Source organism: Thamnophis elegans, chromosome 10, assembly GCF_009769535.1.
Source record: "Thamnophis elegans isolate rThaEle1 chromosome 10, rThaEle1.pri, whole genome shotgun sequence".
Lineage (NCBI taxonomy): Eukaryota > Metazoa > Chordata > Lepidosauria > Squamata > Colubridae > Thamnophis > Thamnophis elegans.
The window spans coordinates 41,960,285-41,983,684 of record NC_045550.1 but is presented as its reverse complement, the minus strand read 5'-3'; positions in this window follow the sequence as shown (position 1 = coordinate 41,983,684).

Below are 23,400 nucleotides of genomic sequence, written 5' to 3'. Positions count from 1 at the left end.
ATGAGAGAATCCTGAAAGCCAAATACTTCTCTTTCCTTCTTTCTTATAGTCAGAAGTGTTAAGGCAGGCCAGTCTTAACATCACATGACCTTCCATTTTGTTTTTGTAATGGCTGCCACTCACTTTCTTCAAGCTATTTCTGTTAAGTCCTCGGACTTACGAATGACAGCTCGGCAACAGCCAGGTGTGCCGGAATCAATCAGGCGTGACCTGCAGTTGCCGGGCTGTCAAACGCGCGGCTATTGCTCTCCCTGTCTGACAGCTCCGTATAAATAGCTGTCAGACAGGGAGGGGGTGCCGGTCTACTTGTTCTTGTTTGCGAATGCCTGTGAATAAAGTTGGTTGAGTTTAACTTACCTCGGACTTACGAATGACAGCTTGGCAACAGCCAGGCGCACCGGAACCAATCAGCCGCGACCTGCAGTTGCCGGGCTGTCAAACACGCGGGTATTGGTCTCCCTGTCTGACAGCTCTGTATAAATAGCTGTCAGACAGGGAGGGGGTGCCGGTCTACTTGTTCTTTTTATCTGTGACAAATATTTATTTTATTTCTTTAAAAAAAACACACACAAATATTTCGTCATTTGTCAATCATTAAGACGTTGAAGTACAATTTTTTTTGTGTGTGCCCCTCCCTCCCTCCACCCCCCAACTCCCCTCCTCCTTCCCCCCCCCCGACTTCCCAGAACCCGTACACGGTATGGATTTTTAACTAACACAGTCTAAAATCTATTGAGAAAAAAGAGATAAAGAAATTAATGACATTCTACATTGACCTTAGCTTCTTCTTACTGAACTAACTTTTAACAGTTTAAATCATTTCTGTTTAACCATATATGATAATATGTAGCATCGAGAAAACCACACCTCCCTTCCTTAACCTTTGTATCGTCTGGGTTCATTGTTAACTCCAGCTCTTTTCTCTTAATTTCCTCTTCCAGTTCTGTTCGTTTTAACCCTTGCTTATTTCTATGTGTTTTATTTATATTCATCAAGACTCCTCTCATATACGCTTAGCTTACATCCCATACAAATTCCATAGATGTACCCTTATTCATATTCGAAACAAAATATTCAGATAGTAATTTTTTACAATCATTAATATACTTTTCATATCTAAATAAGTTTTCATTCAATCTCCAAGACCTTCTTGCCTGCACTACCCTTCCCAACTCCATCCAAACTGGGTTATGGTCCGAAAGGACCCTAGCCGCAATCTTTGTCTTCTTGACCCTAGAAAGCAAATCATTAGTGGTTAGAATAAAATCAATCCTTGAAAGGGATTCATAGGAAGTCATATTCCTCTGCCTTTCTTTCTCGCCAAATATCTCTCAATTCAAAGTCATCCATAATGTCAAAGAAAGGTTTGGGTAACTTTGCTCGCATCTTAGTATTGAGGCGGGAAATCTTCTTATCTCTCTTAGTATCTATCACTCCATTCCAGTCACCCAATAGTATACAGCTTTCATATCTTTTCTTAAGTATACAACTATACCATTCTTCTTTTCCATAGCGGAAGCTACAAAATGTTGACCAAGTTTTGAGTTGATCAAATATTTTTGATCAGTTGACTTGATATGAATTTCTTGCAAACAAATTACATTGTTCTTAAACTGTTTGAGATAATGAAATATTTTCTTCCTCTTTTGTGGAGAATTCAGTCCGTTGACATTCCATGTTAAAATCTTAGTTGTCATCTTTGGTTGGTTGAAGCATTTTTAGAGCTTCCTGCATGGCCTATTTAACCTTAGATCTAGCTCCTCCCACTGCTTCCAGATTTGTTATTGTAGTTCCTTGATCGATGGCCAATGATTGTTGATGCTGTTGCTTTTTAGCTTGTTTCTCCATACGTCTAGTAGTCATATGGCTAGGTTTTTGTTCCTTGTCTGGTGGTTGTGTAGTTTGCTGTCTATCCTGTCCTTCTTGTGGTCTTTCTCTAGGTCCAGATGGTGCAGGGTATCCGACCTTCAATATATTATAATAAAAATCTCGGGCTTTCCATACAGAGTTGAGGCGGTACCTTTGCTTATCAAATGTAAATATGATGCCAAATGGTGCATCCCATCTATACTGTATCTGACGATTTCTGAGTTCTCCGACCAAAAAAGCATGGCTCTTAACATTTGAGGTGGTATCTCTTTCAAAACAATCAGGTCTTGACCGCCAATTTGAAGCTTAGTGTTATAAGACGCTTGCAGTACCATATTTCTAAGCTCTCTTGTAGTAAAATATATAACGATGTCTCGAGGAAGCTGCTTCTGCTTTGCCAGCCAGGAGTTAACGCGGTAAGCTTTGTCGATTTGCCAGTCAAGGTTGGTCCCTGGTCTTCCCATCAAGCGGTCAAAAGCTTCCGATAGAATCTGTTTCAGGTTCTCCTGTTTCTCCTCACGCAGCCCCCTTACTCTTAATGCGAACTCCATTTGTCGGTACTGTATCATAATAATTTCTTTTTCAGCATTTTCCACTTTTTGTTCCACCACCTCTGTTTTCAATGTCAAGTTAGCATTGGCATCATTAAGAACCTCTAGAGTATCTTCCACTCCAGAAATATGTTCTGTTAATACAGTTACAAGTCTCAGCATTTCGTCTCTAATTTTACCAACCTTAGCGTCAATTTTCTCATACAGCTCCTGTTTAAGTCCTTTTATTTCACTTTTGATTTCTTCTTTCAGTTCTTTTATTTCCTCTTTTCTCTCCTGCTTTACCACCTCTCTATTATCTCTAAACTTATCTTCCATTTTAATTGTCTGTGCATTAAGAGCCTCGCTTAGATTGCTCAGGAAAAATTCTTTCGTTAACACATCCCCAGCAGGGGGCGTAGGAAGCGGAGGCTGCAGCTTTGTGCCAGGCACTGAGGGTGTGCCCCTGGAAGTAGAGTGTGATGACTTTGAGTTAATATTTGGTTTTGAAGCCATTTCAAAATTTATCTGCCTGCAGTTAATAAAACTCTATTGCCTGAATATGCAGCTTTAAGTAAAGAGGCTGAGTTCCCCTTTTATTTTGAAGTTAAGGCTTGGCAAAACTTTCAGTGAGTAAACATTGTAACAAGACCGTTCAGCAGATTCATCACCATTTAACTTCCAGATAAGCAAGATTAATGAAGGAGTGAAATTCTTGTAAAAATGAAACTAATTAAAAAGCTTCTGCTGGCCTATTGTGAAACCAAAACATATGATAAGCAATCTCTTTTGTTTTGAATTCTTGTGAGAATTAACAAAAAGTGTTCGTTATTACCGGAGAAACCAGCCTGCTCGGCGCCATTTTAAAAGCCTCTAAGTAAATAATTTTTCGGAGGAGAAAAAGAAAAGAAGCTAAAATGTTGATAAACAATTATTGTCCACGCAAACGGATTCAGCTCGTGATAAGATTAAATCAAACAAAACTTTGAACTAAGTGGGGGAGACCTGCTTTGTCCCGCACAAGGCAGTTTGAAGTTCCCATCATGGACAGCCGTTCTGCCTTGGGCTAGTCCCCCTTTCCCTGCAAGCACAAAAGCTGCAAAAATCGAAGAGCATTTGCCAGCAAAACAATTTCTTCTTTCCTTCTTGCCTGAAGGATAAGAAAACCTGATAAGACGTCAGATGGAAGATCCTCTAAACAGGTACGTGGCCAGGAATTCGGAGGCAGCTGATTTTTTTGCTGCCACCAGCAGCAGGCTCCTCCCAGGAAGTCCTCACCCCGGTCTACTTGTTCTTGTTTGCGAATGCCTGTGAATAAAGTTGGTTGAGTTTAACTTACCTCAGACGCCTCCCACCTGGTTCTTCTAGGGAACATAACAATTTCCATATACTTCAATAATCACTCAGTGTGGGGACTTCCTGGGAGGAGCCTACTGGTGAAGGCAGCAAAAAATCAGCTGCCTCCGAATTCCTGGCTACGTACCTGTTTAGAGGATCTTCCATCTGACGTCTTATCAGGTTTTCTTATCCTTCAGGCAAGAGGGAAAGAAGAAACTGTTTTGCTGGCAAATGCTCTTCGATTTTTGCAGCTTTTGTGCTTGCAAGGAAAGGGGGGCTAGCCCAAGGCAGAACGGCTGTCCGTGCTGGGAACTTCAAACTGCCTTGTGCAGGACAAAGTAGGTCTCTCCCACTCTGCTCTAAGTTTTGTTTGATTTAATCTTATCACGAGCTGAATCTGTTTACTGCGAGGACAATAATTGCTTATCAACATTTTAGCTTCTTCTCTTTTTCTCCTCCGAAAAATTATTTACTCAGAGGCTTTTAAAATGGCGCCGAGCAGGCTGGTTTCTCCGGTAATAACGAACACTTTTTGCTAATTCTCACAAGACTTCAAAAGAATTCAAAACAAAAGAGATAGCTTATCATATGTTTTGGTTTCACAATAGAAGAATTTTACTCCTTCATTAACTTTGCTTATTTGGAAGTTAAATGGTGACGAATCTGTTGAACGGTCTTGTTACAATGTTTACTCACTGAAACTTTTGCCAAGCCTTAAACTTCAAAATAAAAGCCTCTTTACTTAAAGCTGCATATTTAGGCAATAGAGTTTTATTAACTGCAGGCAGACAAATTTTGAAATGGCCTCAAAACCAAATATTAACTTGAAGTCGTCACCCTCCACTTCCAGGGGCACATCCTCAGTGCCTGGCACAAAGCTGCAGCCTCCGCTTCCTACGCCCCCTGCTGGGGATGTGTTAACGAAAGAATTTTTTCTGAGTAATCTAAGCGAGGCTCTTAATGCACAGACAATTAAAATGGAAGATAAATTTAGAGATAATAGAGAGGAGGGAAAAGAGGAAATAAAAGAAATGAAAGAAGAAATTAAAAGTGAAATTAAAAGTGAAATTAAAAGTGAAATAAAAGGACTTAAACAGGAGTTGTATGAGAAATTTGAGGCTAAGGTTGATAAAATTAGAGATGACATGCTGAGTCTTGTAACTGTATTAACAGAACATATTTCTGGAGTGGAAGATACTCTAGAGGTTCTTAATGATGCCAATGCTAACTTGACATTGAAAACAGAGGTGGTGGAACAAAAAGTGGAAAATGCTGAAAAAGAAATTATTATGATACAGTACCGACAAATGGAGTTCGCATTAAGAGTAAGGGGGCTGCGTGAGGAGAAACAGGAGAACCTGAAACAGATCCTATCGGAAGCTTTTGACCGCCTGATGGGAAGACCAGGGACCAACCAAGGCTGGCAAATTGACAAAGCTTACCGCGTTAACTCCTGGCTGGCAAAGCAGAAGCAGCTTCCTCGAGACATCGTTATATATTTTACTACAAGAGAGTTCAGAAATATGGTACTGCAAGCGTCTTATAACACTAAGCTTCAAATTGGCGGTGAAGACCTGGCTGTTTTGAAAGAGATACCACCTCAAATGTTAAGAGCCAGAAGAGACTACGCTTTTTTGGTCGAAGAACTCAGAAATCGTCAGATACAGTATAGATGGGATGCACCATTCGGCATCATATTTACATTTGATAAGCAAAGGTACCGCCTCAACTCTGTATGGAAAGCCCGAGATTTTTATTATAATATATTGAAGGCCGGACACCCTGCACCATCTGGACCTAGAGAAAGACCACAAGAAGGACAGGATAGACAGCAAACTATACAACCACCAGACAAGATGGAGCATCTCTCTTCTCTAGAAGTGCAAGGTGCTATGGAACCAAGACCTAGCCGCATGACTACTAGACGTATGGAGAAACAAGCTAAGAAGCAACAGCATCAACAATCATCGGCCATCGATCAAGGAACTACAACAACAAATCTGGAAGCAGTGGGAGGAGCTAGACCTAAGGTTAAACAGGCCGTGCAGGAAGCTCTAAAAATGCTTCAACCAACCAAAGATGACAACTAAGATTTTAACATGGAATGTCAACGGACTGAACTCTCCACAGAAGAGGAAGAAAATATTTCATTATCTTAAACAGTTTAAGAACGATGTAATTTGTTTGCAAGAAACTCATATCAAGTCAACTGATCAAAAATATTTGATCAACTCAAAACTTGGTCAACATTTTGCAGCTTCTGCTATGGAAAAGAAGAATGGTATAGTTGTATACTTAAGAAAAGATATGAAAGCTGAATTAATAGAAGCAGATCCCTTCGGAAGATATATTGCTTTAGACTTAATCTTAGAAGGGAAAAAGACATTACTTTTGGGAATTTATGCTCCCAATCAACAGCAAGATAGATTCTATAGAAATCTTCATGCTAAATTAGTACAGTGGGACTATAGTTCCTGTATACTATTGGGTGACTGGAATGGAGTGATAGACACTAAGAGAGATAAGAAGATTTCCCGCCTAAATACCAAGATGCGAGCAAAGTTACCCAAATCTTTCTTTGACATTATGGATGATTTCGAATTGAGAGATATCTGGCGAGAAAGAAATGCAGAGGAATATGACTTCACTTTCTTCTCGGACAGGCATCAATCCCTTTCAAGGATTGATTTTATTTTAACCACTAATGATTTGCTTTCTAGGGTCAAGAAAACAAAGATTGCAGCTAGAGTCCTTTCGGACCATAACCCAGTTTGGATGGAGTTGGGAAGGGTAGTGCAGGCAAGAAGGTTTTGGAGACTGAATGAAAATTTATTTAGATATGAAAACTATATTAATGATTGTAAAAAATTACTATCTGAATATTTTGTTTTGAATATGAATAAGGGTACATCTATGGAATTTGTATGGGATGCAAGCAAAGCGTATATGAGAGGAGTTTTGATGAATATAAATAAAACACATAGAAATAAGCAAGGGTTAAAACGAACAGAACTGGAAGAGGAAATTAAGAGAAAAGAGCTGGAGTTAACAAGGAAACCAGACGATACAAAGGTTAAGGAAGCTATTAACATATTAAAATCTCAATTCGACATGTTGATCTCTGACCAGGTAGCTACTAATTTATTATATGCAAAACACAATACTTTTTGTAATGCAAACAAACCTGGCAGATGGTTAGCTTATCAGATTAGGAAAAAAAGGAAAACTCGAAATATATCTAAACTGATTTACAGAGGGAAGGAGGTGTTCCAACAGGAAGAGATTCAAAAGGCTTTCTGGGAATTTTTTACAGAACTGTATAAAGGGGATAAAATTAATGGTTTAGACATAGACAAATATTTAGACAAGGAGAAAATACCTTCAGTTAGAGAAGAACACAGGCAAAAATTGAATCAACCAATAACCTCGGGGGAAATCCTGCAGGTAATTAAGCAATTAAAGCCAGGGAAAGCACCAGGTACAGATGGCTTGACAGCGGTTTACTACAAAAACTTACAGTTAGAAATGGTAGAACCTCTTAGAGAATTATTTAATATGATTCAAACGGAAGGTAAAGTCCCTCCATCTTGGAAGACAGCGTTTATATCTTTGATACCCAAAGAAGATCAAGATACTACTCAACCCAAAAATTATAGACCCATTTCATTACTGAATGTAGATTATAAAATTTTTACTAAAATATTAGCAAATAGGTTAATGTTGGTCATTCAACAATTGATACATACGGACCAAACAGGTTTTATACAAGGGAGACAGATGAAAAGTAATGTTAGATTAATTATTAATGCATTAGAATATTTGGGAAAGAACAACCAGATCCCTGCTGCGTTTATATTTTTGGATGCTGAGAAGGCCTTTGATCGAGTTAATTGGCAATTTCTGTTGAAGATACTGCAAAAAATGCAGATAGGAGATAATTTTTTACAGTCAATTAAAGCAATATACCAACAGCAAACAGCACAAATCATAGTCAATGGAAGTCTGACAGACTCTTTTCAAATTGGAAAAGGTACAAGACAGGGCTGTCCTTTGTCCCCATTATTGTTTATTATAACTTTGGAAGTATTGTTGAATAAAATACGGGGCTTGGATGGTTTAAAAGGGATCAAGATTAGGCAGCAAGAATATAGAGTCCGCGCTTTTGCGGATGATTTGGTCATAATATTGGAACAACCGCAGGAATCCAGTATGGTTTTAATGAATATGATTAATCAATATGGTCAAGTGTCGGGCTTTAAAATAAACTTAGGAAAAACGAAAATATTAGCTATAAATATGAATATTAAACAAAAGGAAGAATTAGGAGTGATGCTAGGATGTGAGGTAGTTAAAAAAGTCAAATATCTTGGAGTTAACATTTTAACTTCAAATGGGAAATTATATAAGCATAATTATGAACCACTTTGGTATAGCATACAGACAGAGATGAAAAAATGGGAGAAATTGCACTTATCTTTGCTGGGTAGGATAGCGGCAGTGAAAATGAACATTTTACCAAAATTTTTATTTCTCTTCCAAATGTTACCTATACTTAAAAAAGATGCGAACCTTTTAGAATGGCAGAAGGGTATCAACAAATTTGTGTGGGCAGGAAAGAAGCCGAGGGTAAAGATGAAAATAATGCAAGATGTACGTGAGAGAGGAGGATTGAAACTACCTAATTTAAAACTATATTATGATGCAGTGGCATTATCTGTAATTAGTGATTGGATTCATTTAACTAATGATAGAATATTGAACATTGAGGGACACGATCTGGTATTTGGTTGGCATGCTTACCTGTTATTCAACAAAAAATTGGATAAGACCTTTAAAAGTCATATTTTAAGAAATGCTTTATTGCGGGTCTGGAAGAAATATCAATATAAATTAAATGACAAGATACCCATGTGGGCAATTCCTAGACACGCAATTGAAAATATGAATACAGCACAAAAACAGAACAGAATTACTTACAGACAGCTTCTTACCTCGGAAAGGGGGGTATTACAATTAAAATGTTTAGAGGTATTAAAAGAGGAGAAGGTAGTTCAAACATGGTTCCAGTATGGGCAATTACAGGCTAGGTGGAAAATAGATCAAAAAATTGGTTTTATTCAAGTTGAGGATAATCTGTTTAAACAAATAAGAGATCAAAGCTTAATGCATATAAAGAGGATATATAATGTATTAATACAGATGGATTCGGAAACAGAATTAGTTAAAGATTGTATGATAAAATGGGCTCAAAATATTGAGGAACCAATAATGTTGGATACATGGGAAAGAATCTGGGTAAGAAATGTGAAATTTACACAAGCTCAAAATCTGAGAGAAAATTTTTACAAGATGTTCTATAGATGGCATTTAGATCCTAAAAAGTTGGCTTCTATGTATCCGAATGTACAGCCTAAATGTTGGAGGTGTGGTTCTCTCGATGCTACATATTATCATATATGGTGGACCTGCCAAAAGGTTAAGGCATTTTGGATAAAAATATGGTGGGTCATGCAAAATGTTTTTAAAAGAAGGATAAAGTTTAGTCCTCAGTTATTTTTACTAGGTATATGTACTGATTTTACAGTGGTAGAGACCAATTTGACTCTGCACCTGATAACTGCAGCAAGACTGTTGGTGGCGCAATATTGGAAGAAGGAAGACTTGCCTACAATCCAAGAATGGACATTGAAAGTAACAAACTTAGCTGAAATGGCTAAAATATCGGCATATCTCAAAGATCATTCAAATGAGAGATATAAACGAGACTGGAAAAAATGGATTGACTATATACAAAATAAATACGGGACTAAGAAATTCCAGTTAGCCTATGCTTAAGATCAGAAATGATTTAAACTGTTAAAAGTCAGTTCAGTAAGAAGAAGCTAAGGTCAATCTAGAATGTCATTAATTTCTTTATTTCTTTTTTCTCAATAGATTTTAGACTGTGTTAGTTAAAAATCCATACCGTGTACGGGTTCTGGGAAGTCGGGGGGGGGGGGAAGGAGGAGGGGGGGTGGGGGGGTGGAGGGAGGGATACACACAACAAAAAAAAAATTGTACTTCAATGTCTTAATGATTGACAAATGATGACATATTTGTGTTTTTTTTTTTTAAAGAAAAATAAAAAAGTTGAAATCAATAATCACTCAGTGTGACCCAGTGGGATGGCAGAATAATTGAAAGTATGGGATCCCTGACTAACCCTTCCCTGTATCATATAAGGCTTTATAAGTGATGACTAGCCCCTTGAATTACATCCAGAAACATTCTGAAGCTTACAGAGCAGTGATGTTTCATAGGTGTATTATAGCTGGACCTTATTTCTATAAAGGAAATAAGGTCCCTTTTTATTTTACATAAAAGGAGATGCTATTAAATTGTTTTGCATTAATCAGTATGGATTAGCCAGCATGTACGATGCCAGCCACTAAATGGAGTTAATGCTTAGAAGCACACTTTTATAGGAGTGAAAATACAGTGATTACTTCTGGAAACTGTTTTCCACAGATGTCACATTTTTTGTACCTAGCTCTCAATTGAAGGAGAGGAGGTTACATATATCAGTAAAGCAGCAGTATCCAAATGATATGTCCATGAAATAACATAATCATACCAATATGGTGTTGTATGCTTTTTGTGATATATAAGTTTTTACAACTACACATTTATATCATTAAGCATGGGTCATTTTTTGCTGCTCCTTTTCTCCCTGCAAATGTCCATGGGTTGAAATTCATTAAATATCAGTATCCCAACTTATATTTAAGCAACATAGTAGTAGTGATATTATTATAACACTAAAACATTTACTAGATGAGTACTGTATGTTATATCAGGAATGGATAAAATTTCTGTGTCAAATGGTAATTTTACTGGCCAAGCATCCTAGCTGCAAAATAATTCAGGTCAAATCAAGATTAAAATGATATTGCACCCACACAAAATCTTTTACCACTGGAGGAAAAAAAGAGAAAGACAGAGAAAAGGAAATTTGTAAGCTGGTAGGGACTGAGGTGATGGCCTCAATTATCCATTAGATTTCTCTCCCCCCCCCCCCCCCCCAATAAAATGAATGTTGGAAATGGTATCAAAATGGAATTTGGTTTTTCAGAGCAATTTAGAGAAAAAGCATGGGGACATTATTGGAAAATAGCCAATCTGTTCCTGCTAGAACATAGATGTATTGGCAATGCAAAGGTCAGCATCAAAAAGACAGCCTTGCTATCTAAAGAACAGCCCTGCAGTTTTGCTGCAATAGATGACCTAAAACTTGTGTCATAGTACAGAACTTGTAAAAGATAATTAATTCTATAATATGTAGTTGGCATAGCATAAGAGAAATTAGTTGGCTAAAAAGACTGTAGTTCCAAGCAAGTCCAAGAATGGTCATCATGCTAAATTTCACATATTCTGCATTGATTATCTGGGTCAGTTAAACTAGTTCTTGAATTTGCAAGAAATTCTTACTTAGTTAAATATGTTATCATAGCAGGATTTGTGTGTGTATGTGTGTGTGTGTTTAGTAGATGTAGTCTTCAACTTACAACCACAATTGAGCTCAAAATTTCTGTTGCTAAGCAAGTCAATTATTGAATTTTGCTCCATTTTGCAACCTTTCTTGTTGCAGTTGTTAAGTGAATCACTTCGGTTGTTAAGTGAGTCTGGATTTCCCATTGACTTTGCTTATCAGAAGTTTGCAAAAGATGATCATATGACCCTGAGAGACCGCAACCACCATACAGCAAATACAAGCCAGTTGTTAAGCATCCAAATTTTGACCGTGTGACCATGGGGATGTTGCAATGATCATGTGTGAAAAATGGTCATATGCCACTTTTTTCAGTGCTGTTATAACTTCAAATGGTTGTAAGTCAAGGACTACCTGTATACTGCCCAAAGGAGGGAATCCATATGTTGAAGAAAGCAGTTGTGTGAGATGATGACCACAGAGGAATAGCTGGTGTGATGCTATAGGAATAGGGAGTTTTTCAGGAAAGAAGAAGCACATATCAGAAAAGGGTGAGAGGGACAAGAGGCAGCCCAGCCTAGAGCTGTGAAGGAGACAAAGGAAGAAACTTAGGATAGCCATTCTCTAGAATCTCCAATGTTTTATTAGCTGGCATGAAATCAGAAAGTGGCTGTCCTTATTCTGTTTGTCTCTGATCCAGCTCTGACTGTATTCTATTCTTTCTCACATCCTTGGAATGTGCTCTTTCTTTTGTGGAAATTGCCTCTTCACTGCAGTCCATTATACTACATCTTCCTTAGTAGCACACCCATCATGGTAATAAAATAAATAAATATTCAAGCATCATATCCTTCCTAAGAGAATGCCACTGTTAGGTAGCTAATATAAAAGTTGGTACTGAATTGTTAGAAAATATGCAAGGATTTGTTATTCTTGGTTTTTAAAATGTTTGCTATGGTGCTCAGTAACGATTAACATTTGTTGGACTGAAATGTCCATTAATTAGAATTTTTTTTACTGTTTTTTTGTTTCAGAGTTGTTTTTTTAAAGAACTAATTTGTGGTTTGAATAAAAACACAAACATGTTAGTATATTCATGAAAATCAGGTCAGCTGAAGTGATTTTTATATTGTGAATAAACCAATGAAAAGAAACATGCACTTCTCAAAATAGCTCATTCGTATATGCATGCTAATTATTATTTGGATTCTCTTTGAATAGATTTGGATATATTTGAGGGTCAATAGCAGTTTTTATTTTTTTAAAATGGCATATATTGAATTACAAAGCTGATTTAATGGGAATGTATTTTACCTTAGTTGTTTTTGGAAGAAAAAATGGGCCATATGGTTATAAATGTTCTAATATATTATTGTATTTCAAAAGTTCTTGTTAATGCTTCCCCTCTTATTTGTAATTTTACTGTAGAATTTGAGATCGGAGTTGCTTGAAGATATTCACAGTGTTCTCCTTTTCAGGTTATATCTCTGTAATTCCCACAGCAGGTGACACAGTTTTTCCAGGGATTTTTGTTTGTTTGTTTTTTAGAAAAAGCAAAATTAAACACATCCCAAAACATCTGAACATCTGAGAGAGAGAGGGGGGGAGGGAGGGAGGGAAGGAGGGAGGGAGGGAGAGAGAAAGAGAGAGATTGTACAGTATATAAAAGAAAATATGCTGAGGTAACAGTAGGTCACATGAACACTTTGTGATTGACTCTTTTATGTATGCTGTTGATACTGTAAAATAAATGTTGCTTGTGTGATCTTAATTGACCAATTTTATTCAATTGTTACCACATGGCATATATTCAGAGAAAATGTTCACTAAGCAAAAACAGAGTAAGTACATTTTATTGTGCTTATGTAAGCTGGATTTCAAGATAGCATCAGATTTGCAAACATCAGAGTGCTTTGTTCTTGCCTATTGGGCCTTGATATCCTCAAATAAACTATGTGTGATTTGTTAATTAAGCTTCCACTCCATCAAAGCAGACACTAATAGTTTTTAAGAAAGGGATGGAAGGAAAAGAGTGAAAGGAAAAGAACATACACGTTAAAGAACTGGTATAGCATTAAAACAATCCCTGCCCCATTCCTAGACATTGAAAAAGGTATGTACATTATCAGAGGTGTTATTCAGCAGGTTCTGACCAGTTCTGGAGAATCAGTAGCAGAAATTTTGAGTAATTTGGAGAACCAGTAAATACCACCTCTGACCAGCCCTGTCCCTATCTATTCTCTGCCTCCCGTGTGCCAGCTGATAGGAGGAAATGGGGATTTTGCAGTAACCTTCCCCTGGAGTGGGGTGGGAATGGAGATTTTACAATATCCTTCTCCTGCCATGCCTACCAATCCACGCCCACCAGGCCATGCCACGTCCACCAAGCCACTTCCCAATTTTGAATCCCACCTCTGTACAGTATGTTATACTTTTCTAAAAGAGGGGAATAAAAGACTAATCCATCATGAAGTTTACAATGCACCACATCTTTTAAAAGTCCCAGTTGGCATCTGAATGATAGCAGTTAAGGAATGCTACCTTTTTTCTGCTATATATTTACATGTGCTTTCCAGATATCTTTATGAATAAGGAATCCTATTTAATTTCTCTCTTACGGTACCTTAAAGCAAAATATGAATAAAAATGTACATTCTGAACGGATCTTTTAGAATGAATTGAATTTGTAAAAAACATATTTTTGCCAGATTAGGCTCTGTATAGATCTTCCAGTATTTAGGAATAGTTAATATATCATACATCTTTTATGTTTAAATAATGGCATTACCTTGATGTCAGTGATGAACTAGATTTCTGTGCAGAATCACATCCATGCAGTATTGAAAACTTCTAAGGAAATAATAAGAAGTTGAAAAAAATCCTGAGACCAATAAAGAGTTGAGCCATATCAATGAAAAGTAGGATTTGTAGCAAACATAAAAAGCCAAGCCTAATTACAAACCACTGTACAGCAATAAATATAATTTGACAACAGAGATCCATCTTATTTTCATATTTCAAATCATCCGAACCATTCATCTTCAAGTTGACCTAATCTTCTAGAAAGATCTGTATAATTTAATTTAGTCACATGACATTTGTTTTCCCTGAACAATATGCTAATGCCAGAGATATTTTAAGCTGTTCAAATGCCAAAGAGGATCTGACTTCATAATGAACTACCCAATTGTTTCTGTTACATAGAAGCCACAATGCACTTAGATTACTGTCTGCTGACATTATGAATTTAACATTATGCTTATTATCAGAAATGATTAAAACTATGCAGAGACTATCTGTCTGAGCAATCATGCAGATGTCAGCACTCTTCAGACAGGCTATCAATGCTAATACACAATTGATGCCTGAAGGCTGCTCTATGCATGTATGTATTATATGCATAGGAATTCAAATTAACAATATGAACATGAGGTTCATGACCTTGTGTTTATCCATTCCTGCCTGCATAGTACATACTTCAGAATGATGCTGGCCCTACATCAATGGATAAGCTTTCACTAGGTGTACAGAACAAGGTAGAATTATTGATTGATTGATACTGGAATTTTATTTATTGCTCCTTATATTAATTTTTCCTTGCAGCAAGGAAATTGCAATTCCTTGCAATTTTTCCTTCCTAAATAGCAGCAAATATATTTAAGCTCCACTGCAGTATTAGTAGGCCTTCCTTCTCTCTAGCATTTTTATATACCATGAAGTTGTCCTTAGTGATTATACAAAATGGGTCTTAGGCAAGCACTGTGTAGTCTGATTTCTTGTTTCTGAAAGAGACTGAAGATAAATGATTAAATAGTGGCTTCACTGATGAAAGATATATGTTCTTTGAACTGTAAGAAGGAGTCAAACTTGTTGAAATGCTTTAGAATTATGTGCAGTTGAATTGTTCCTTTCTTTTTCATAAACTATCATTAATGAATACACAGAGTGAAGGACTAGTACTTGTTCTTATTGCTCTAGAGTGCAGCTAGACCTTTTCCAAAGATATTGTCCATTTATGCAATAACAATATAAAAAAATCATGTCTATTAGTTCTTGCTAGAATACTTGTTGAAATAAATTGACACTGTACAAGTTACTATTTCTGTTATTCTGCTCCTCTGATTGATTATTTTTAATTTCTCTTGTACTCCCTTCTATAGTCCATATAAGGTATGGCAGAATATCAATGAAGAAATGTGTTAAAATATAATAGTTAAAATTATCTGAAGCTAGAATAAGGTCAGATAGTGTGATGTGGAATCACAGATTGGGACAACTCGCCATGGGATAACTCACCCTGGGACAAATCATCAAACAGTTCAATTAATTTCAATGGAACCATGGCCAGCTCATTGACCATGGCGAGTTTTTCCTAGGACCTAGAGCAATCATGGAATGTTCTACAAACATAGGTGTAAGAGCTGAAGCTGGCAAACTGGAAGCCAGTGGTTCTAAGCCTAGACATAATAATTAGCAAAGCCTTAAACCTCCAGCTCTTAAAGCTGGAAAAAATGGCCAAAATTACATAGCCTTAATAAGACAGGAAGACATAAATTCTGAAATGCACATGCATAAAGACTTGCTTTCTGTGTTCTACAATTGGTACTCTTCTGCATTCTTTTTTCTAGCAGAAAGGACCTAGTCATATCATTTTTGTCAAGAATCAGTTCTTGAATACAGAATTGAGTAGTGTTTTTTTTAAATTTAATTTAATTTAACTAACTGATGTTTGTTTTCCCTCCCAAACACGTCTCATTAGAGTGTTATTGTGGTCCCAGAAAATGAATGTGGTTTGTATATTTTTTCATTAATTTTCTGTATTGAAATATATGTGAGTGTCGTTTTATTTTTCTGGCTAGATATGGAATTCTGTTGTGCATAAATTATTATTATGTATTAATATGTGCCTATATATATATAATAATAATGTTCAGCTGTTTCACAGAGTATCATTGCGTTTCTTACGTCTTGTCTGCTTCAGAATATAAAATGAAATTCTGCTCACGACAAGGAGTGTTTAGCCAACCAAATAGTTCTATAACAATCTTAGCCCTTTTCTCTTGATGAAACATTCTTCAGTTGTTATAATCTATGTGACTAGATCAGCCAACCAAGCAGTGTTTTTCTGTCAACTATGTTTTCTGGATGTGGATCATTTATTTTGGTTGTTTCATGCGTACATTTTATGCAGTTGTTCTACCATATTAAGTTTTAAATCTAAACTCCTCAGGGAGTGTATCTTTATGAGAAAAGGTTAAGAATTGAATTGAATTTCCAAAAGGCTTTGAGAAAGAACTGATTGAAATCAGAATTCCTATGGGGGACATGAAGCAAGACTGATTATGTAGTGTCATAAATACCTCTATACAAAGAAAAAAAAAAAATTTTTAAAGGACTATTCCTCCTTTTGCATAATGGAAGTTCTTAAATATGCTAAGACAATCTCCAATCAAATTGAATAGATGCAATCTATTTCTACAAAACATAATCATAATTTGTTGAGTTACCACTGCCATGGAATTTGTCCTCACACCTCTTGGGAACCCCTTACTTGCTCCTTTCCTCCCCCTCCCATTCTGTGTCAGGCACCAGGGATTTTCCTGACATAAAACTATATTTTATTTCTGTGCAATTACCTCTTCTCCCAGTAAACCCAGCTATAACTTATAAAGAAGTAGCCTCAAATTTTACTTATTGACTGTCCAGCAAGTTGAATTTCTCGAGCCTACACACAGGTTACTCATGTTTTTTTGAGAGGAAAAAACTATGCTGCAACATTCCTACACAACTCATTTTTAGGATGATTAATTGGATTTGTTGTAGGAATCAATGCCTTTAAGTCAGATCATCTAAAGTCTTAGTTGATGAACTGCTCATTATTATTTCCCTTAGGCTATATATATCTCTTTTCTTATGCTTTTATTTCAGAAAATTGTTGAACCCTCCTTCACTTGATGCAGAGTACTACATAATGTCCTTTAACTGTGAATTACAGTGTGGTCTGTCTCGAAGCACTCATAATAAAGCAGTACTATCTGGTGCATATTTCTCAGCAACAACAACAACAATAACAACAACAGAAGTGCAAGTGAAAATTGTTCAAAGTTTTGACTCTGGTAAAACAGAATATTATATAGCGAAGGATCAGAGATATCATGAATAAAAATTTAACCTTTGTTCTACAAAATTCTTTACAGGTTAAAGAGCTGGTTGAAGTAGATACAGACTTGATGTGATTTTACACTAAGTGGAATGACCAAGAATGAGAAAATTGTGGATGCCTTATGAGAGATCATCACAATGTACCCGAGATCCCAAAATAGAGTGCCAATCAAAGCTAGTACCTTCACTCAGTATTAAAAGGCTACATATCATATGCTATACACTTGGATTATTGAGGCCTTCTCACTGATTTTGACCCTTTTTAGATGAATGTTTTTAAGGGGTTATCCTTAATCATGCAGTTACTCTTGCACATTTTACAGTGAAATGTTTTATTCCAGAAACTTTAATAATTCTACCACATTGCTTATCCTAAATTCCTTATAGGTAATTCTTGGCTTATAATCATTCATTTAGGAACTGTTCAAAGTTACAACAGCATTAGAAAAGTTTCTTACCACCAGTCTTCACACTTATGACCATCACAGCATCCTCTCATCATGGAATCAAAATCCAGACATTTGGCAACTGGTATGTATTTATGATGATTGCAGTCTCCTGAAGTCATGTGATCACCATTAGCAACCTTCCCAGCCAGCTTCCGAATAGGAAAGACAATGGAGGAAGCAAGATTCATTTGACAACCAATTGATTCATTTAACTGTGTGATTCCCTTAACAACTGTGGCAAAAATGGTCATTAAAATCAGGCACATCTCACATAATAATTGCCTTGCTAATTGGAGGAAATTCTCCGTGGTCATAAGTTGAGGAATACCGGTGTCTTTTTTCCCCACTCTTTTTTTATTGCTTTTGAAAGGGTGAGGGTTATGATAACTACAAATCTATATTGATTAATTTTATGTTGTCTTCTGTATTGGAAAATTAATTATAAATGAAAATATTGCAAATGTTTTTGAAAATGTATGGAAGCCAGTTTAACGACTCAGTCCAAATAAGCTTTTAAATTGTCACTGTTGAAATATCTGCAGGCTTTCAAGGGTGAAAAGAAAGCCAGACTGAATGCTTACCATTCCCATTTTCCATGCGGTTAAATTACTATTCTGGCTGGTAATAAGTTTTTTTAAGCCTTACATTCAATACTTGTAGAAATAATGCAACACCTTAAATGATGCCATTCAGGTGTAGCAATATATAATGTCTCACTTATACGGTCAATAGTAATTAGCTGTCACTGACAGCTATAGTCTGTGAGTTTGATGCAGTACTTCAGCATCCTTCACTAATTCCAGTCATTCATTGTGGCTTTGTATAAAAAGTATAATCCAGCATTTGGCGCTCTGAAATTCGCTATGCTGAATGCCTACAACTCAAGCACCTTTATTTCCAATAGCTATAATAGCTGATGATGATAGCCTGAATCTGTTAAGGATAACCCCATTACTAATAACTGTTTTGCCTAGTTGAAGTAAATACATGGAAATGCTGTTGCTTGAATGTGCCATGTCAGCTATTAGGTGGGTATTAGTTGAATTACTCTGCATTTCTACACATATTTATGCCCCTTCTCTCCCTCCTCCCATTTTTCCTTCTATTTCAATCAATCTACATCAACATTCACATCAACCTTGAGAGCTATTCAGCATCCACAGCATATTCACAATTACAAAATACCTATCTGGTCCAATGGTAGCACCAGGATCTTCATGCAGATTCCAGGACCTACGCATGATGATGGGACTTTCTAATTCTGATTCTGGATTTGTATTGAAAAATCAATTGCTCATAACTCATTGCTTGAATTTCATAATGAAGGGCAGTTGGAGTTCTGCCATTCCCACATTGCTGTGGGAAAATGTTATGTCATGGAATTTGGGTGGGAGTGAGGGAGATACAAATAGTAGCAGTTCTCATTTTTCTGTCCAAAATCTACCTCCCGTGAATAGTTTCAGCAAAACATAAAAGTAAAATATATGGAACCAAAGTATAGCCTCACCCTGAATTGCTCTCAGTTGTTAAATATTTGTTTACAGAATATTTATTTAATTATTCATATGTTTTATAGAAGTGCTTATCTCCCAGTCGTGAATCTAAAATGGGGATATATTAAAAATGTCATAACTATATAAATCCATTATATTGTGAGACCCCTGTTAAACAATAACCTCTCAAGCAAAAGCCTCATCACCAAACAAGCCAGGTATTCAAAACCCTATGAAAGACTATCAGAGTTGGAGCAGTCAGGATTTCTGAAGAGAGGGATTAGTAGGCTTCTGCATAGTTTTGTGCAATTGTGTTTATTCCTAATCTGTTATTCCACAGGGCAGCCATAACAAAACTCCAAGGTCAAGCAAAATGGAATTGTTTCATGGAAGAGACATTGGCATGGTCTCACTTCTAGACTGAGTATGGCATGGGTAGGTTCCCGGCAGTCACTACTGTCAGTTTGCTCATGGCCATGCGGCGCACATGAGATTTATGTGTGCTGCAGATGCATGCAGAGTGCAATAAAAATTGCTCTGTGCAGGCACAGAAGCAAAAAACAAGATTTCAGCATCGTAGGCGCAACTCAGAGAACTGGTTCAGGGCATGGCAGGCCTGGGGCGCTGCTGGTGTTAGCGACCCAGGCTGCCAAACCACTACTGGTTCGGCTGAACTGGTACGAATTGATAAGAACCAACCATTGGAGTATGGTAAGTGTTCTGACCCCCCCCTTCTCCGTCTAGGAACGAACGCCGAAACCAACATAAATGAGCATGTTTTTTAATCAGTCCAGACTCTCGTTGGCTGCAAGCCACATAAACAAAGAGACAAGCACTCTGGCAGCAAGTCCTACCAAAACTTGGCAGCAATGCAATAAACTCTGGCAGCAATCCAGCCTGCCAAGTTTTTTCTTGTTAGTCCTTAATGTTGACCTGCAGAAGGGCGCGGCACAAGCAGACTCTTTTATAATCAGGAAAGGATCTTAATGAGCATCAGCTGAGCGTAATCACCTCCTGTAATTACACAGTTGTTCCTGATGCTGAGTAGCCCTTTGACAGCGTGCATCCCGGAACAACTCATAGGTGTATTCTGGATCACTCACTCTTGTCCCCTCCCCACTGATCCAAGGCTCAGGGGTCACCTGGTGACCAACTAGTCTTTCTGCACCCTGCTCGGAGTCGGAACCCTGTCCAGGGTCCTCTGCATCCTCCAGGGCCGACTCATAAACCCCCTCGCTATCGGAGTCTGGTGGCAGCTCTAACGGCTCCTGCCAAGTCATAACAGGTAAGTATAAACAATGGGGGACAGGCACTCCTAAAAGCAGGCAAGGTCCTAAATCTTTATAGGTACCAACCAACGTCTTGCATTGGATCTGTAAACCTTATGGAAGCTTGTGCAGCTGCAGAGCATACGTATTATGTGATTGTATCAAAAGATGCTTCCTGGAGAATTCTGGATCACTTGTAGGTTTCAAATATTCCTGGAGTCTCTAGAGAGTGCTATAGTAGGAAGTGACAAATAGGAAGTGACTATGACAGGGGTCACCATGAACAAGTCTCTCAGGTTAAAAATGAGCACAATTGTACAAAGCTGTGCAAATGACATGGTTGTCACTTGCTCTTTAGTAGGAGCATTGTAGCCAAGAAAATCTCCAAATTGTAGACCAGAAGGGAGTGGGATGGTGCACTCCAAGCAGAATTAAAAATGGAAAATTTCCAGTATTGGGAGGCCTTAAAACCCACAGCACTTAGTCTTGTTTCTTCATACCTATCCTGGAGCATTATCAACCACAGTCAATGAAGCTTATTGAACAGAAATGTGTCAGAATGGAATATAAAGCACTATTCTTTATTTTTGCCTATAATTATTTTTCACCTAGGGTACAAAACAGCTAAGCTTCAAGTTTGCTGAGCAGAAGACTCTACTTGGAAACCTGTATAAAAAAGAAGTTTATTGATTCTATTGGAAAAGCTAAGCATATATTCAGCATCCTTGACACTTCCTATACAAAAATGTGCTACAGTAGTACCTGACTTTGAGAAATGTGAGGTCCAGCATGCAGTAACTTGTTCTGAAGTTCATTAGTTAATATTTAGATTGAAACCCACTAAATTTTGCACTTCTCTAAATGTAATGTCAGCACTTATCCAAAGAGGCATAAACATTTTCACCTCAAAAGAAAAAAAAAGGTCATGTTTGCATAGTTTAAATTATTATGTGTGTGAATTATGTGTGTGAAATGGTAGCTAGATAAATTATAAACAAAGAAAAATGGTCAAAACTAAAATGATAGTTAAACATACGATTTTGTGCAGATATTTTTGTAACTAAACACACAGGAAAAAGACTTATTTCTTTATCATCAGTTGTGATAAAAAATATTGATTTAAAAGTTATTTGAGAAACTAAGACAGTTCTCACTTCCTGATTTTATACTTTATTTTATTTTCCTGTCCTTATTTATTGTATACAATCAACATCCTTAATTCTTAGAACACAACAGTTCATCAGTTGTTTGGTTCAAAATGTTTGTGATTTATTTCTGTTAAATCTATCCCCATTAGGAAACTAGAGTTGTGCAGCAGAAGTTAGTAACAAATGTGTCGCTGAATAGTCACTCACAGCCACCGAAGGTAAAACAAAGAATATCTTTACTTGTGTAACAAAAATAGAATAGATAGTCTTCAAAATCAGACTATAAGCAGTCTTGTAGTATATAAACAGTCTATTTACGTTGACGTTACAGTTGCTCAACTCACGATTCACCATGTAGACAGGTAACTAACATACAGACTAGCCACCATCCAATACACAGTCTTCTCTCCCATTACTAAGCACATACAGTAACAGTCAGTAACAGTCAGGAACAACAGTAGAACCAGTAGAATCAGGAACATCAGGAAACATCAGGTGCATCAGGAAGCATCAGGGACAATCAAATAGTTCCTTCCTCCTTTTATGGCTGCTTAAAGCAATAGCATCCAATTACCTCTCTCTTACATTTAAAGTAACAGATACATTTGTTACAATCATGGCTTATGCTTATATATATACATTGCCAAGCCAAGACTAGGGTTACATCCCTAACAATTTCCATTATGCTTCTCTTTCTCAAACATTGGGTAATCAACAATCATTTATCTAAAGTACTAATTCATTTGTTTGCTTTTTTTAAAAAAAAGTTCATTATATTTTTACAGTCTTTTTAGTCAAAAAGTCTTTTCATTGACCTTATATTTTTCACAAAAAGTGTATAGATTTAGGCATAATGAAAAGATCATAAATTATCCCTTTTATAAAAAAACAATAGGCATTTTTATTACTTGGAAATTTGCACAACCATCTGTAATCTTATGATGCTGATTGGTCAAGCTTGTAAGATTTATCTTGTCACTCAATCTCCCATCTGTTCTGTGAATACATACTGTGCAAAGAGCCTTTTGTCTGAACCAGGCTTAAAGATTTCAGTCCTTCTGCATAATTTATCCCTGATTAGGAAAGGGTTGTGGAACAATTTAGTGATCCAGCATACAGAGAAATTTAAATTAATATTTATTAGATAGGAAGTTGAGTGACCTAAAATTTAGACCATTGGCTTATTTGGCTCATCAGTTTTCATCAATGACTGAAGAATTCTGGGAACTGAAGTCCATATATCTACCAAGTGTTTAAATAGAGAAAGGTTAACCTATGCTGTCTTTCTAACTTTTTAAGGGATATATCCCCTATTCCTATCCAAATACTGGACCAGAGACAAGAGCTTTTTATCATGTGAGTAACATGTTCTTTCATTAACTATAGTACAATGGCTGAAAGCATGACCCGACAAATGTGCGCCCAACAACAGCTTGCCGACAAAACCGCAGCGATAAAACCGCGACATTGACAGCGCACCCACAAAGGCGCGCCGACAAAAGAGCACCGACAAAAGCGTGATTAGGGTTAAGGTAAGGGTTAGGGTAAGGGTTAGGATAAGGGTTAGGGTTAGGGTAAGGGTTAGGTTCAGGGTTAGATTCAGGGTTAGGTTTAGGGTTAGGTTTAGGGGTAGGTTTAGAGTGCGCTTCTGTCGGTGCGCTGTTGTTGGTGCGCT